This window comes from Ailuropoda melanoleuca, chromosome 11 (genome assembly GCF_002007445.2).
Source record: "Ailuropoda melanoleuca isolate Jingjing chromosome 11, ASM200744v2, whole genome shotgun sequence".
NCBI lineage: Eukaryota > Metazoa > Chordata > Mammalia > Carnivora > Ursidae > Ailuropoda > Ailuropoda melanoleuca.
Genome location: NC_048228.1, coordinates 56507572 through 56524863, shown reverse-complemented (window position 1 = coordinate 56524863; position 17292 = coordinate 56507572). Strand labels below are relative to the sequence as shown.

Here is a 17292-nt window from a genome sequence, read left to right as displayed (position 1 = left end):
CTCCTGAGTTTATACAAAACAACAACCCTGACAATTAAAAAGAATATATTCTATACTGTACAGATGAAAGCTTTTCTTAAAAACAAATACTTACTTATTTAAAAAATCCATACAGTGTTATAAATATATTAACATTCTGATAATAATTGTAGGTATGCAAAGGCTAACTAAAACTTTTGAAACATATTTTTTCCAGTTTAAGTTTCACAAAAACACATTTTTCAGGGGTTTAATGACCTCTGGCTTTTCTAGTCAGTTAAAAGAACATATTTTAAAATACTTTATTTTAAAATTATTTATAATTCATAAGTGACTATATTATGATCTACTTTGGTAGATCATAACTTAATTGGAAATGCTAATATGTCAATAGAATTATTTTGTACATGTGCACATGTGCATATATGTGAACATATATGTCCATCACATATATATGGACCCTTGGGGTGGATGTATCCCTTTGAATTAGTATTTTTGTATTCTCTGGGTGAATACCTAGTAGTGAAATTGCTGGATTATTGTGGTTTCCAACACAAGAAGCAAAATATCCAAAGGATACAAAAATGCTGATTTGAAGGGGCACATGAACCTCAATGTTTATAGCGGCACTATCAACAATAGCCAAATTATGAAAAGTGCCCACATGTCCATCAACTGATGAAAGGATAAGAAGAAATGATATATAAGTATATAAATAAAGAGTACACACACACACAATGAAATATTACTTGGCAATCAAAAAGAATGAAATCTTGCCATTTGCAACAACATTGTATTAGAGTGTATTATGCTAAGTGAAATAGGTTATTCAGAGAAAGACAAATATCATGATTTCACTCATATATGGAATTTAAGGAACAAAACAGATGAACATAGGGGAAGGGAAGGAAAAATAAAATAATGTAAAAACAGAGATGGAGAGGAATGCCTGGGTGGCTCAGCTGGTTAAGGGTCTGCCTTTGGCTCAGATCATGATCCCAGGGTCCTGAGATTAAGTCCCACATCTACCTCCTTGCTCAGTGGGGAGCCTGCTTCTCCCTCTGCCTTCTATTCTCCCTGCTTGTGCTCTCTCTCTCTCTCTGACAAATAAATAAATAATTTTTTTAAGTTCAAAATATATAAATAAAAAAGAGAAAGGGGCAAATCATAAAAGACTCTTAAACATAGAGAACAAACTGAGGCCACATCTTGAACTGTTCATAAAAAGCAAATCAAATCCATTCTTAGTAAATGATATAGGATAAACTTCAAATTCCAGAGCAGATGGTGTACTGGGGTCCACAAGGATGGAAACTGTAGATGTCAGCACAGTCCCCTCATGACCCCTTTGAACAAATTCATAGAGGATTGCCTTTAAATTGATCTAATGATGGCTCCATTGGCCACACCAGCACCTTCCATAAGATCCATTCCTGAAATAACAGTACAGCACAAGAAGATAAGCCCATTTCTTAGTCATCCTGGTAAAATGAATCTCTTATAAACCTCTCATAACTTCTGAAGTGGCTCTCAATTATATCTAAGAAAGAATTAACTAGTTAAAATATAACTGGTTCATATTAGGAGCTAATCATTAAAGAGCTAACAGAAGTTTTGGGTAAGCAAATAACGAAAAGGGTAAAAAATCTTGTGCTTGTATGTGCATATTGTAAATCCCAGTACCATTGTAAATACTATTGCTTTTAGGTTAGGAAGAAACTACCTTGCATGTAAGGAATCTTCAGATAAGAAAGCAGCATTGTATCAAGGCAAATCTATTCTGATTTATTTGAGCATTTCCAAGGAAGCGTTCTGAATTCCTCCTCCATATTTTCACACCCATTATATTAGCTCTTTTTCATTCCTTTGCCTTTGTATTTTTGACTGTAGTTACTCCTTTCTTTTTTCTCCTTTTTATCCAAATTTAGGTGCCCTTTGAGTACCACTTAAATTACTTTCTTTCTTTTGAAAATTCTACTTTAAATTATATTTTCCTTTTCTGAATATTTGCAACATTTTTATGTTACTTTTACTTCCTCAAGACTTCTAAAAAGTATTTGTCTTGTAAATATCTTCTGAACTTTGTTTTGCAAATTGCCTTTGTAATCCATGTAAACTGTATTTAAAAAAAAAAAAATTTACCAGGAAGTGCCTTCAAATTAGAAGTAGAAAGGGGAAGTCCTGTGTCATGGGATACATTTGTTTTCATGCTATCAATAACCTGTTGACTTGAAACGAGAGGAGACTATTTCTTCAAAAGGATATGGACAGAAGATTCTAATCAAAGCATCCTCTACAGAGCTGAAATATCCTTTAATCTTGGTAATGCCCTCTGGTGGATGTTTTGATGTGTTACCCCGATTCTCCTTTTGGGAATAGAGAAATTACTCCCCAGCTGATGAGAAGATTATCAGTTGACACCTCTCATCTACTAGCTTTCTTTGAGAGCTGCTTCTGCTGAAGAGAACCATGTAGTCTAAAGTCATGTTTTTTTCCTAGGACACCCCGTATTTAATACCTGGCCTTCTCATTTCAATTTGGGGTAAATCTTTAAGGTGATCTTCGCTTCACAGCTCCTAGATGGTTGGTTGAGACCTATGCTGAAACTTTATCACCACAGTCTTCCCCCCTGATCTGGGGGGATATGTTCTAAGACCCCCAGTGGGTGCTTGAAATCTCAGATAGTACCAAACCTCATATAAGCCATTTTCCCCTATATACATACCTGTGCAAAAGTTTAATTTATAAGCTAGGCCGTAATAACCGATAAAAATAGAATATTTATAATAATATACTGTAATAAAAGTTATGTGAATGTGGCCTCTTTTCTCTCAGAATAAGTTACTGCGCTGTGCTCACCCTTCTGGTGATGACATAAGATGATAAAATGCCTATGTGATGAGATGAAGTTAGGGGAATGATGTAGGCATTGTGATGTAGCACAAGGCTAGCATATGCCAGGTCAGTTCTACAATAATACTGTTATCAAAGTAGTTTAGGTTTCCTGGAAGGAGTTCAGATCAGGCATGAGCCTGGATGTAGTTCAAAAGCAATGAGAACACTGATCTTATAAATTTAGAAAAACAAAAGATTTCAGAGAAAGGGGACTTATTTATTTTTTCTAGGATAGACATGATTCTGCTTTTTTTTTTTTAACCAAGGGTATGCCTGTACACTCCTACTCCAGCTGAGGAAGTTCAAGTTGTTTACCTGATTATTCAGAAGCAATTAGATTGATTGCATCACATTCTGAATGGGCAAAGGAGGAGACATCAAATTCAGGAACCTAGGTCCCAACATTTCTGCTGTCATTTCCCACTTGAAACTAGAAAAAGGACTAGCCGTTGTGGACTGTTTTTTTGTTTTTCTCTTCTACTCCAAAGAGTGTAAGTGGATTCATGGTAGTCCGTGAATCTCTCTCAGGAGATACAGTAACTATCCTAATCCCAAATTTTACACTGTTTTTGGTTTGGGAAAAGAGAAAATATGAGCGAAGGCAAGATGTGGAGGTCATTTTATATCTGGAGTTAGAGCTTGTCCACTCAAACTTTTACCAATTCTACACTTGGTAACAGGTAGTTGGAATGATAGAAAAGCTTCCCTCTGAAGCTATTTGCAGACTTCACCCTTTATTTAGAAAACCCATTGGAATGAAGCCTGGTTGATGGATGAATTTAGAAATTCTCTCACTCCTAGCCATACCACCCAAATTTCATCCTTAGTTTATAGCATAAATAAAACTTTCTGAATGCAGGGGCACCTGGGTGGCACAGCGGTTAAGCGTCTGCCTTCGGCTCAGGGCGTGATCCCGGAGTTCTGGGATCGAGCCCCACATCAGGCTCCTCCGCTGTGAGCCTGCTTCTTCCTCTCCCACTTCCCCTGCTTGTGTTCCCTCTCTCGCTGGCTGTCTCTATCTCTGTCAAATAAATAAAATCTTTAAAAAAAAAAAAAAAACTTTCTGAATGCAATCCTAAGCAAGATTTGCAGAATTTAAGCAAATGTGTACAAATAATGAAAAACGGACATAAGAAGATCTGGCTACACATGCATTTTGAAATATTACCTCCTTTTGTAAAAAGCAATGTATAGACATGAAAAGAGCTTAAAGTTTACCTGACTTTCTACAGCATCTGGATAAAGGCCACTGAGCATGTTTCTGTTTTCTTCTGTGAGATTTTTGATCATTGATCTCAATGAAAACATCACAATACCATCTTCCCCAGAGGTCTGGGCAAATTCTTCCATTTCCTGTAAAGAAAGAATTTGCTTTTCTATGAGGGAAAGTCATCATAGGGATTTTTTAAAAAGAAATGGTGCATACACTTGTAAATGGAAATGAAGTATTAATACAGTGCTGCCTTCTAATATGCCAAACCATTAAATCTCTTCAGTTGAGATGGTTGATATAAAACCAAATCCCTTAAACTATAGATAAACAAGGCTAGTAGACAAGTTATGGAAATGGACCATATTCAGCAGGATTCATAAGGATTTATTTAATGTATTACTAAAACATATAATTTACTTTTTATTAAGTATAATTCACTACAGACAGTGCTATTTAAGATTCAAGTGTGCAACATGATTTTACAACTCTGTACATTACTCAGTGCTATCACAATAAGTGTAGTCTCCATCTGTCACCAAACAAATTTATTGCAATATTATTGACTATATTCCCTTGTGTTATACTTTTAATTTCTGTGACTTATTCATAACTGGGAGTTTGTACTTTTTCATCTCCTTTACTTATTTGACCCATCCCCCCTACCCCACCTATGGACACCAGTTTTTCTCTGTACGTAAGAGTCTGGTTTTTGTTTGTTTTTTAGATTCCACATATAAGAGAAAACATACAGTATTTTTCTTTCTCTCTCTGACTTATTTCACTTATCATAATACTACCTAGGTCCATCCATGCTGTTGCAAATGGCTAGATGTCTTTATTTATGGCCGAGTAATATTAGTGTGTGTGTGTGTGTGTGTGTGTGACATCTTTTTTTTCAGTTTCAATTTTTTAATTTAAATTCCAGTTAATTAACACTATTAGTTTCAGAAGTAGAATTTAGTGATTGATTACTTACATACAACACCAGTTCTCATTACAAGTACACTCTTTAATACCCATTTCCAATTTAACACCTTCATCCAGCCCCCTCCCCTTCGGCAACCATTAGTTTGTTCTTTATCCTTAAATCTGTTTTATGGTTAGCCCCTCTCTTTTTTCCCCTATGTTCATCTCTTCTGTTTTTTAAATTCCACATAGGAGTGTAATCATATGGTATTTGTCTTTCTCTGACTTATTTAGCTTAACATAAAACTCTCTAACTCCATCCACATCATTGCACATGGCAACATTTTATTCCTTTTTATGGCTAAGATTCCATTTGTGTGTGTGTGTGTCTGTGTGTCTGTGTGTCTGTGTGTATGTGTATTTACCACTTCTCTTTATCCATTCATCAGTAGATGCACACTGGGGCAGTTTCCACGATTGGTCTATTGTACATAATGCTGCTGTAGGTATCGGGGTGGATGTATCCCTTTGAATTAGCATTTTTGTATTCTCTGGGTAAATATCTAGTAGTGTAAATGCTGCATCATAGGATAGTTCTATTTTTAACTTTTTGAGGAACCTCCATACTGTTTTCCAGAGTGGCTGCACCAGCTTGCATTCCCAACAGCCGCATAAGGGGATTCCCCTTTCTCCGCATCCTCACAAACCTTTGTTGTTTCTTGTGTTGTTGATGTTAGCCATTCTGACAGGTGTGAGGTGATATCTCATTGTAGTTTTGAGCCCTATTTCCTTAATGATGAGTGATGTTGAGCATCTTGTCATGTGTCTGTTGGCCATTCATAGGTCTTCTTTGGAAAAATATCTATTCGTGTCTTCTGCCCAGTTTGAATTGGATTATTCACTTTTGCGGTGTTGAGTTTTATAAGTTCTTTATATATTTTGGTTACTAACCCTTTATCAGATATGTCATTTGCAAATATCTGCTACCATTTCATAGGGTGCCTTTTAGTTTGGTTGATTGTTTCCTTCATTGTGCAGCTCTTTATTCTGATGAAGTCCCAGTAGTTTATTTTTGCTTTTTTTCCCCCTTGCCTCAGGAGACATATTTAGAAAGCAGTTGCTATGGTTGATGTCAAAGAGGTTACTGCCTGTGTTCTCCTCTAAGATTTTTATGGTTTCAGATCTCACATTTAGGTCTTTTATCCACTTTCAATTTATTTCTAGGTATGGTGTAAGAAAGTGGGCCATTGTCATTCTTTTGCATGTTGCTGTTCAGTTTTCTTAACACCATTTCTTGAAGACAGTGCTTTACCCATTGGATATTCTTTCCTGCTTTGTTGAAGATTAATTGACCATATAGTTGTGGTTCATTTGGTGCTTTTTATGCTGTTCCATTGATCTATGTGTCTGTTTTTGTGCCAATACCATACTGTCTTGANGGGTATGGTGTAAGAAAGTGGGCCAGTTTCCTTCTTTTGCATGTTGCTGTTCAGTTTTCCTAACACCATTTCTTGAAGACAGTGCTTTACCCATTGGATATTCTTTCCTGCTTTGTTGAAGATTAATTGACCATATAGTTGTGGTTCATTTGGTGCTTTTTATGCTGTTCCATTGATCTATGTGTCTGTTTTTGTGCCAATACCATACTGTCTTGATGACTACAGCTTTGACATATAAGTTGAAATCCAGAACTGTNTTTGACATATAAGTTAAAATCCAGAACTGTTGTTCCGGATACTAGAAAACAGTATGGAGGTTCCTCAAAAAGTTACAAATAGAACTATAACCCAGCAATTGCACTACTAGGTATTTAACCAAAGGATACGAAACAGTGATTCAAAGGGGCATATGCACCTCAATGTTTATAGCAGCAATGTCCACAATAGCCAAAATATAGAAAGAGCCCAGAGTCCATCAACAGATGGATGGATACAGAAGAACTGGTGTGTATCTACAATGGAATATTACTCAGCCATCAAAAAGAATGAAATCTTTCCATTTGCAACAACGTGGATGGAACTAGAGGGTATTATGCTAAACAAAATAAGTCAGTCAGAGAAGGGCAAATACCACATGACTTCACTCATATGCAGAGTTTAAGAAACAAAACAGATGAATATAGGGGAAGGGAAGGAAAAATAAAATAAGATGAAAATTGAGAGGAAGGCAAACCATAAGAGACACTGAACTCTAGGAAACAAACAGGACTCCTGGAGGGGAATGGAGTGGGGGTAAGCGATAATTGGGTGATAGGCATTAAGGTGGGCACTTGATATAACGAGCACTGGGTATTATATGCAACCGATGAATCACTAAATCTACCTTTGAAACTAATTTTTAAAAAAAGAATACATAGCCATTTTTAATATACTACAGCAAGAAACTTTATTAAATATATTTATGAGCTCAAGTGAAGGTCTGTCACAAGGAAATATATTTTCCAAACCTGTTTCTGTAAGCAAGTATGACTACTTTGTATGAACTTTACTTGCCTTTGCTATTAGACAATTCTATGAGCTTATAGCTAAGGTTCCTTTCAGCTTTCGGAATCAGAGTCTCTGATATCTCTCTTCTATATTCAAGTTTTCAGTTATTATATCTCTATTATGTCTTTGATCTAATCATCTGATATCTCCATTAGGAAGGAAAATTGCCTAGTTGTGGATGAGTTGTCTCTGGGCATTGTTTAGTATTACTCCTACCTTCTCAATGGATTAAACATCATCTGCTAGGTAAACCTAAAACGTTAGGAATTACATTAGAATTATCAATATCTGTTTTCTGATGCTAGATTCACTACTTCCCCTTGGTTTGAAAAATGAAGCAAAATGTGAGTGTCTGGTATATTTTTCATATCCAAATGATTTCTAACCATGATTCTGTGAGCACATTCCTTCAATAACAAAAATGTATTGAGCTTCCTCTATGTTTCCTGTTAAGAGGGGAAATCAACAAACATTTCTTGAGAATTTACTCTCTGCCAGGAAATGTGTTAAGTCCTTCATATTTTTAACTCATGAAAGACACAGGAATTCTTGTACAGCACTATCATCCTTCCATTTTGTAGATGTGAAAACTAAAATATGGAATGTTCAGGTAATTTACCCTAAATCTCATGGAGAGAAAATGGTGGAGATGGGATTAAAACACAGCAGTCTGACATCTGGACCTAACAAATTTGCATATTTCAATAACAAAGAAAAGAGAGATACATGGAAACTGAACATATTAGTAGGAGAGACACTATTATATAGCAGACCAAGAAAGTTAATTTTTCTTAAATTGAGTGGTCCTTTTAACAGATACTTTTCATCGTCAGCATATATTAGCAACTACCCAAATTTGGCTTTACCAAGAGAAGTGTTCTCTTATGACCATTTACTTATTTATAGGGCGTGATCCCGGCGTTATGGGATCGAGCCCCACGTCACGCTCCTCTGCTATGAGCCTGCTTCTTCCTCTCCCTCTCCCCCTGCTTGTGTTCCCTCTCTCGCTGGCTGTCTCTATCTCTGTTGAATAAATAAATAAAATCTTTAAAAAATAATAATAATAATTCAAAGTCACAAAGAAGTATACAAAATGGATAAAAAAGAAATGGTATATTTATACAATGAAGTATTACTCAGCCATCAATAAAGAAAGAAACCTTGCCATTTGCACTTAAATGGATAGAGCTAGAGTGTATTATATTTAGTGTAATAAGTCAATCAGAGAAAGACAAATACCATATGATTTCACTCATGTGGAATTTAAGAAACAAAACAGATGAACATAGGGGAAGGAAAAAAAAAAGACAGAGAGGAGCAAACCACAGAGACTCTTAACGACAGAGAACAAACTGAGAGTTGATGGAGGGAAGTGGGTAGGGGATGGATAAATAAGTGATGGGTATTAAGAAGGACACCTGTTATGATGAGCACCGGGTGTTATATGTAAGTTATGATTCACTAAATTTTACTCATGAAACAAATATTATACTATATGTTAACTAATAAGGATTTAAATAAAAATTTAGGGAAAAAAGATTAAAAAAAAAAAAGAAGCAGCATAGGAAACATTTCAGGTATATAAGAAGACAGAGATGCAAGAGATCAACACATATCGACTTTTACCACAAAGTCAATTTTCCAGCCTGGCTCTCCAGAAGTAGTTTACCTTTCTTTGAACAGGCACCCATTACAGCATTGCTGATTTATTCTAGGGATAGAAACTGACAAAAGAGATCCCTTGGTCAAATTACAAATATATAAAAAGGAGAATGTACAGCATTTTGTGAGTGAATCTCCAATGGCAACCATTCCCACGTACTTAGTAACATTTATCTTCTGGTTTTCCATTTTATTATTTTTCCAGAGACCAGAGACACAAATTTAGATCCAGGAAGACACCTGATAGATTGAATCATGGGATAATTCTCGGGCTCCCATTCCTTCCAGCCAGTTCTCAAGCAGCCTCCCCTTTACATTAAATCATAATAATTAATACATGTCAGGATGTTTCAAGTTTTTTTGGACAGAAAAAATAAATGACATGGATATGGAGATGGAAGACCTCATTTCAGGGGCACCTGGGTGGCTCAGTCAGTTAAGCAGCTGCCTTCGGCTCAGGACATGATCCCAGAGTCCTGGAATTGAGCCCCACATCTGGCTCCGTGCTCAGCAGGGAGTCTGCTTCTCCCCCTCCCTCTGCCTGTTGCTCTGCCTGCTTTGCTCTCTATTTGCCAAATAAATAAAATAAATCTTTAAAAACAAAACAAAGACATAATTTCACTTAGTACCTCCTGTTCATCACGAACTATTCATTTCAAAAAGTCCAGGAATTTCCTCCTGCAATAACCTTTCTTCTGTAAAATATACAAGCAAGGTGTCTGCAAGCTATGGAAGGGAAGGCTTGTTGAATCATGGTGAGGTCTGCATCATTAGGAAGGACCTTTGAGCCACTGGGGTTTTTCTGCTTGCCTTTCCCTACACCCCTAAAGGACATTCAGCTTCTAGCAAGTAACCTGCCTATGCTGTGGTAGCTGGCTAAGTACAGCTGGAGACCAGATTGAGACAAGTGTGATCAATGCAAATTCTCCATGCTGCAGATCCATATTAAAGGTGGAAGATCAGTATGAGCTTTAGAAAACAATTTCTTGTTCAACCACTCACATCAACCTTGGGGCATTTCATTTTCAGCGAGCAACAAAGTGAGTTTCAGAGCTGGGCCCATGTCCCATGTGAAACTCTGTCACATGAGTCTTCCCCAAAGGATGAGGATCATCACAAAACAAAACATGCTTAAAATCCCATAGGATTAAGTAAAAATATCACAAATATCATAAAACAGATAAAAACCAAATGCTGTGGAATGGAAAACAAGATGGCCATTTAGAATGTAATGTTAATCATCTAAATGATCACAGAGAAATATTGACTCAGAAATACAATGTACCAGTTATCTTGAATTTGTAATACATGAGAAGTGACTTTATTGACTATTTGAACCTGGACAGGTGCACAGTTGAGAGTATTTTACTAGATATGTGACCCTCTCACATACATGGTTTTCTTTTTCTTTTTGTTGTTGTTTAAAAGTGTGTTTAAACTTTAAAACACTGGTATACTTTGAACATCCTGTCCTACAGAGACCTGAAATTTTATTACTACATCTGCTAAGAAAAAATAAACAAAAATCACAAACTTATATATTTTCATTTTTATACTTCCTTTCTCAGAAAGACCCATTAAATTATGTGAATTGATGGGGAAAGCTGGTATGTGGCTGATACAAAATATTGGGATTTTGAATTTCCTCACAGCCCCCCCATTACCTAATTTCGAATTTGTTGGAGGATTCCACTGTAGACCTGTCAAAACCTTGTGTCTTAGAAAAAGTTTTCCATCTGCAATTCAGACGTGTTTTGGGGAAAAAAAAAAAAACATGTGGCAATGCATAAAATTTGTTCACACCATTCTCTCATACAGTAGTGTTTCATATTTCATTATCACTGAAGATTCTGGGCTACATGACAGATGTGAAAATTATGAAAGAAATGCAAGATCATGTGGATACAGACATTATAAAACAGTCTTTCGCTGTCCAACATGTAAAAAGGGATAATTTCAACAAATGCATATTCTGTGTCCATTAGACATCACATTTCACACTGCCCTGAAGGACCGTGAATGAGATAGATGCAGTCCTTGCTCTTGGGGACTTAAAGACGAGGAAGCTATGAAAACTACAGATGCTAAACTGTATTTTCAGTTATTTTCAGTAAAGTCAAATAATACTAAGATAAGTAAGACTGAGGTAGTATGGGAAGCTCTATTCATATTTTATTCAAGTAACTTGCAATCAACTATTTAAAAGTATCACATACAAATAATGTTATAGTACCGTGAAAATATGTGACAGTATTCCAAGTCTATGCTAGAAATAAAACAGAATCTGGTGTTTTAATATATGATATTATGATAGCCAGAAAATATACAAAGACCCTAATCTTGGCACTAATACCTGTCCTATAAAATATGGATGTACAAGAAAAAGAGAAAAATGGGAATAAAAAAAGGGTTTTACTTACCTATCTCATTGGATTGGTGTGAGAAGAAAAACCGCTTAAGACAGTTATTCTTCATTATTTGCAGATGTCATATTTCTAAACTTGTCTACTTACTAAAATTTATTTGTAACTTCAAAATCAATACTAGGGGTGCTTTCATGGTCACTCATGGTTATGCATAGAGCAGCAAAAAATTGACTTACCCAATAGGCATGTTCCCCGTTGAGTCAGAGTATTGCCTTGTTGTTGTATCTCATACTGTAAACAAGTGTCCCTTTCCTAGTATATTTAATGACACTTTTTTTTGAATTTTTATGCTTTTTCTTGGTGATTTCACTGTTTAGAATAGCCCCTGAAGACAGTGCTGAAGTGCTTTCTAGTGTTCCTATGAAGAGACAAGAAAATGTGCATCACAGAGAAAATATGTTTGTTAGCTGAACTTCATTCACTGTTGGCTGAGTTTAATGTAATGAATCAACAATATATATTAAATAAGGTGTCTTTAAACAGAAAAACGCATGAAACAAGGTTATGTGTTTATCAGCTGATGAAAATGTGAGGAGAAGTTTGCAGGAACCTAACTGTGTATTTCCCCTAAGAGCAATGAGTCAGTATTTGCAAACTGTTCTGTTTGAGAACATAAATACTGTGAATAATAAGAATTAATAAATACATAAAGCCTTTACCCAGTGTCAAGAACATAGTGCTTATTAAATATTAGCTATTATTATTTCAATTTTTATTAATGTCCCTTTGAACAAAAACGATTCATTTTTGAAATCAAAGTATAGGAGAAAACTGTCAAAATCTATTTGAAGTTTTAAGCAGTCTTACCTGTAATTTAAACTAGAAGGATCCCTTCTGATATACACATATGAGATAAAGAGTTTCACAACACAAAACAGCACAGATCATTGTAGCCTGATAATACAATTCATGGAAATAAGCCCCTCTCAGGAATTGTTCATTCAGGTGCATTAGAACTCATTCAGTAGAGCATAAATTAGATAATTTTATTTCAATCATTTAAATTGCCTAGTATCACTAGCTAGGCTTGAGAACAAAGACAATAAGTAAGATACCAGGGAGGAAATACCCTGTTTAATATTAACTGACAAAACAAGCCACAAATGAGAAATATAAATGAACATTTTCAATAACTTTATGCCATGGACTCCAATTAGTTAATATATAGACTGGTTAGATGTCTTATCCATTAAATCACACTCTCAAGGAATAAAATCCACCAAAATAAAATAGTTTATAAGCAAAATTTGTCACATTCATTATAAATCATGGCTTTAGTTCCCTTAAAATATCTGGGCCAGGATGAGAAATAGAATCAAATTTATATTCAAGATTTAATCATTTTGTATAAAAATAACGTTAACACAGATCATTGTAATTTCATTAGAAATTCGTAGTAAAAATAGGAAGAAACAAACTTCAGAAAGTTGTGAGAAGTTATTTCCTTCATATGAAATAAGATTAATGTACCATGCCAGATATTGGCAGAGTATGAGGCAGAAAGGAAAAGGACATAAAATCTTAAGAAAATGAAAATTATTTTCGTAAATCTGTCTCATCCAGTCAATTAATACAGTAACATCAGAAAAAAAGATTAATAGATAAATCATAGCTGAAGCTTATATGTAGGGAGCCTGTTAGTATTGGCAATTTGAAACACCAGAAAATGTTCTGGTTAAGAATTTGAGGGTTCTTACTTATGTGCATATAGATGATTTAACAAAAGCACTTTCCGTCTTATATGTAATCTCATAATTACGTTTTATTATGATATGTAGCCTTCACAATCAGGAAAGCTTACATATCAAAAGAGCATTCATGAAAAATTGCCCAGAAGAAATAAGGGTCAATTTAATAACAACTATATTGGACACAGAGTGACATACAAATACGAGAAGCTTAGTTACAGATTCCTTCACTTGATTCAAGGATTTCTGTTGGGAGTTCAGATCTTTTTGAATATATACGTCAACAGCCGACTCCTCAAAAGAATACCAAAAAAATTAAAACTTGATCAAGCAAAGCTAGGTTTATTTGATATAACAAAGGGAGACCAACTCTTTGACAGGATTTTACTATGATTTGAGAAGGAGGTCAAGGGAAGATCATTCTAAGGTTTTGGCTCCTGGGTTGATGATCTCAAGGAAAGCTTTGAAAAGCATGAAAAGTGTTGGGAATGGGCAAAGTTAATGACATAACTTTGGATTCCTGGACATAGAGAGGAGAGATCTTGAAATTTAGTCTTAGTGAGAAAGCTGTGTTTTAGTAAGTAAACTATGTTAGTTGGTCACAGTTTTTGTTTAACCAAAACTTAAGGACATGCTTGGNTTTTTAACCAAACCTTAAGGACACACTTGGGGCATAATATCTTTCATCTGCTTTAGAGATATGACTATAATTCTAACACCTCCTCCCCAGTGGTCTATCAGCATATACTCCCCAGCCACTAGAGCTATAAAAGCAGGCCTTATAGGAAGGGGGGTTCCACAGATCTATTTGCAGCCACCTAAGACATGTTTCTGTCCATAAGTCTCCTTAATAAACCATTTATTGTCAAGCTGGGTTTGTCGCCTTTTTACTCTGTCTTATGGCTCCTCTGGCCTTTGGAGGTCACTTTGCAAATACCTCCCTTTCCTGGAATGTGATATATTCAAAGTACTGAAAGGAAAAAACCTACAATCAAGAATACTCTACCTGGCAAGGATATCATTCAGAATGGAAAAAGAGATAAAAAGTTTCCCAGAATAAAAAAAACTAGGAATTAATTTANACTAGGAATAAATTTAACCAAGGAGTTGAATGACCTATCAAAAGTGTGAAACATTGATGAAAGAAATTAAAAATGACACAATCAAATGGAAAAATATTCTATGCTCACAGACTGGAAGATGTAATATTGTTAAAATGTCCGTACTACTCAAAGCAATCTATAGATTCAGTGCAATCTCTATCAAAACACCAATACCATTTTTCATAGAACCAAAGGAAATAATACTAAAATTTGTATGGAACCACAAAGGACCCCAAATGGCCAAAGCAAACTTGAGAAAGAAGAACAAAGCTGGACATATCACAATCCCACATTTCAAGATATACTACAAGCTACAGTAATCCAAACAGCACGGTACTGGCACAAAAACAGACACACAGATAAGTGGAACAGAATAGAGAGCTCAGATATAAACCCACACTTATATGGTCAATATATCTAACAGGAGGTAAGAATATACAAAGGGGAAAAGACAGTCCCTTCAATTGATGGTGCTGAAAAAACTGTACAGCTACATGTAAAAGAATAAAACTGAACCACTTTCTTACACCATACACAAAAATAAACTCAAAATGGATTTAAGACCTAAATGTGAGACATGAAATCATAAAGCTCCTAGAAGAAAACCTAGGCCGTAATTTCTCTGACATTGTTTGCAGCATCATTCTTCTAGCTATGTCTCCTCAAGCAAGGGAAACAAAAGCAAAAATAAACTATTGGGACTGCACCAAAATAAGTTTTTGCACAGGGTAGAAAATCATCAACAAAACAAAAAAGCAACTAACAGAATGGGAAAAGATAACCGCAAATGACATCTGCAATAAGGGGTTAATATCCAAAATATATAAAGAACTTATACAACCAACACCAAAAAATGAAATAATCCAATTTAAAAATAGGCATGGGACCTGAATAGACATTTCCCAAAGAAGACAAATAGATGAAGGGATGTCTGGCTGGCTTAGTCAGTAAATCATGTGACTCTTGACCTCAGGGTCATGAGTTCAAGCCCCACACTCAGCATGGAACCCTCTTTAGATGAAGAAGAAAAGAAGGAGAAGGAGAAGATAGAAGATAGAAGAAAAAGAAGAAGAAGCAGGAGAAAAGAAGAAGGAGGAGGAGGGGGAGGAGGAAGACAAGAATGAGGAAGAGGTGGAAGAGAACGAGGATGCAGAGAAGGGGAAGAGGAAGAGGAGGAAAAGAGAAGGAGAAAAAGATGATGACAACAAATAGATGGCCTACAGACACATGAAAAGATACTCAAAATCACTAATCATCAGGGAAATGCAAATCAAAACCACTTGAGAAATCACCTTACACCTGTCAGAATGGCTAGAATCAAAAGGACAAGAAAGAACAGTGTTGGCAAAGATGTGGAGAAAAATTAACTCTGTGTCCTGTTGGTGGTACGGCCACTATAGAAAACAGTATGGAGTTTCCTCAAATAAGTAAAAATAGAAGCAAACTGAGGGTTGCTGGAGCAAAGGGGTGTGGGGGTTAGATGGGTGGTGGTTGTTGGGTGATGGACATTGGGGAGGGTATGTGTGGTGATGAGTGCTGTGTATTGTGTGGGAGTGATGAATCACAGACCTATACCCATGAAACAAATAATACATTATATGTTAATAAAGGAGGGCACATGAAAAAAACACATATTTTGTGTATATATTATATACTGTATTATTAGAATAAAACTAGAGAAGAAAGAAAAGAAAATCTAGTAATTCCTCTATAGGGCATTTACCCAAAAAAAAAAAAACAAAACTGATTCAATAAGATATATGCATTCTATGTTTACTGCAACATTATTTGCAATAGCCAGCATGTGGAAGCAACCCAAATGTCCATCAATAAATGAATGGATAAAGAAGATGTAGTGTATGTAGACAATGCAATATTACTCCACCATAAAAAAAAATGTTAACTTGCCATTTGTCATAACATGGGCAGACTGAGAGCATATCACGCTAAATGAAGTAAGTCAGAGGGAGAAAGACAAACACCATATGATTTCACTTATATGTGGAATCTAAAATACAAAACGAATAAACAAAAGCAGAAAGAACCATAAATACAGAGAACTGATGGTTGCTAAAAAAAAAAAAAAAAAGAGGAAGGGGGGAGAAAGGGAAAGCAAAATGGGTGAAGGGGAGTGGGAGACAGGCTTCCAGTTATGAAATGAATGTCGGGAGGATGAAAGGTACAACATAGGGATATAGTCAAAGTCATTGTAATGGCGCTGTGTTGTGTAGTGACAAACGGAACCTACGTTTGTGGTGAGCATAACATAGCAGATAGACTTGCTGAGTCACTATGTTGTAACCTGAAACTAATGTAACATTGTGTGTCAACTAAGCTTTAATAAAAAAGTAATAAAAAAAAAATTTTTAAAAGTCCTCACCAAAAAAAAAAAATTATGTGAGGTGATGGATGTGTTAACTAATTTTGTGGTGTAAACATTTCACAGCATATAAGTGAATCAAGTCATCATGTTGTACACCTTAAACCTTCACATTGTTATATCAGTGATATCTCAATAAAGTCAGAAAACAGATTTTTAACATAAAACATTATGCTAATCAAGGGAGCCAGTCAGAAAAGACAACATGATGTATCATTTCATTTATATGAAATACTCAGAACAGAAAATATGTATGAAAAAGTAGATAAAATGTTGACTAGGGCTGACAGATGCAGAAAATGCAGTTTCATTAGAGGGCAAAGGTTTCCATCTGGGGTAATAAAAGTGCTCTAAAATTGATCATCAATGTGGTTGCACAATTCTGGGAATACACTACGAACCACTGAATTATACACTTTAAATCTGACATTTGTATAGCATGTGAATTACATGACAACCACATTTTTATGAACAAAACAAAATCTCTTAAATCATCATATCCTAGAAATATAATTCACCTGTATAATAACTTTAATTCTTGTGTCAAGGACACT

The 17292-nt window shown here is 35.4% G+C and overlaps 1 protein-coding gene across 1 annotated transcript in view; it reads right to left on the bottom strand.

The window, feature by feature from the left end:
* Window positions 1-17292, bottom strand: part of UGT2A1 (UDP glucuronosyltransferase family 2 member A1 complex locus) — a 162509-nt gene that overhangs the window by 58188 nt on the left and 87029 nt on the right.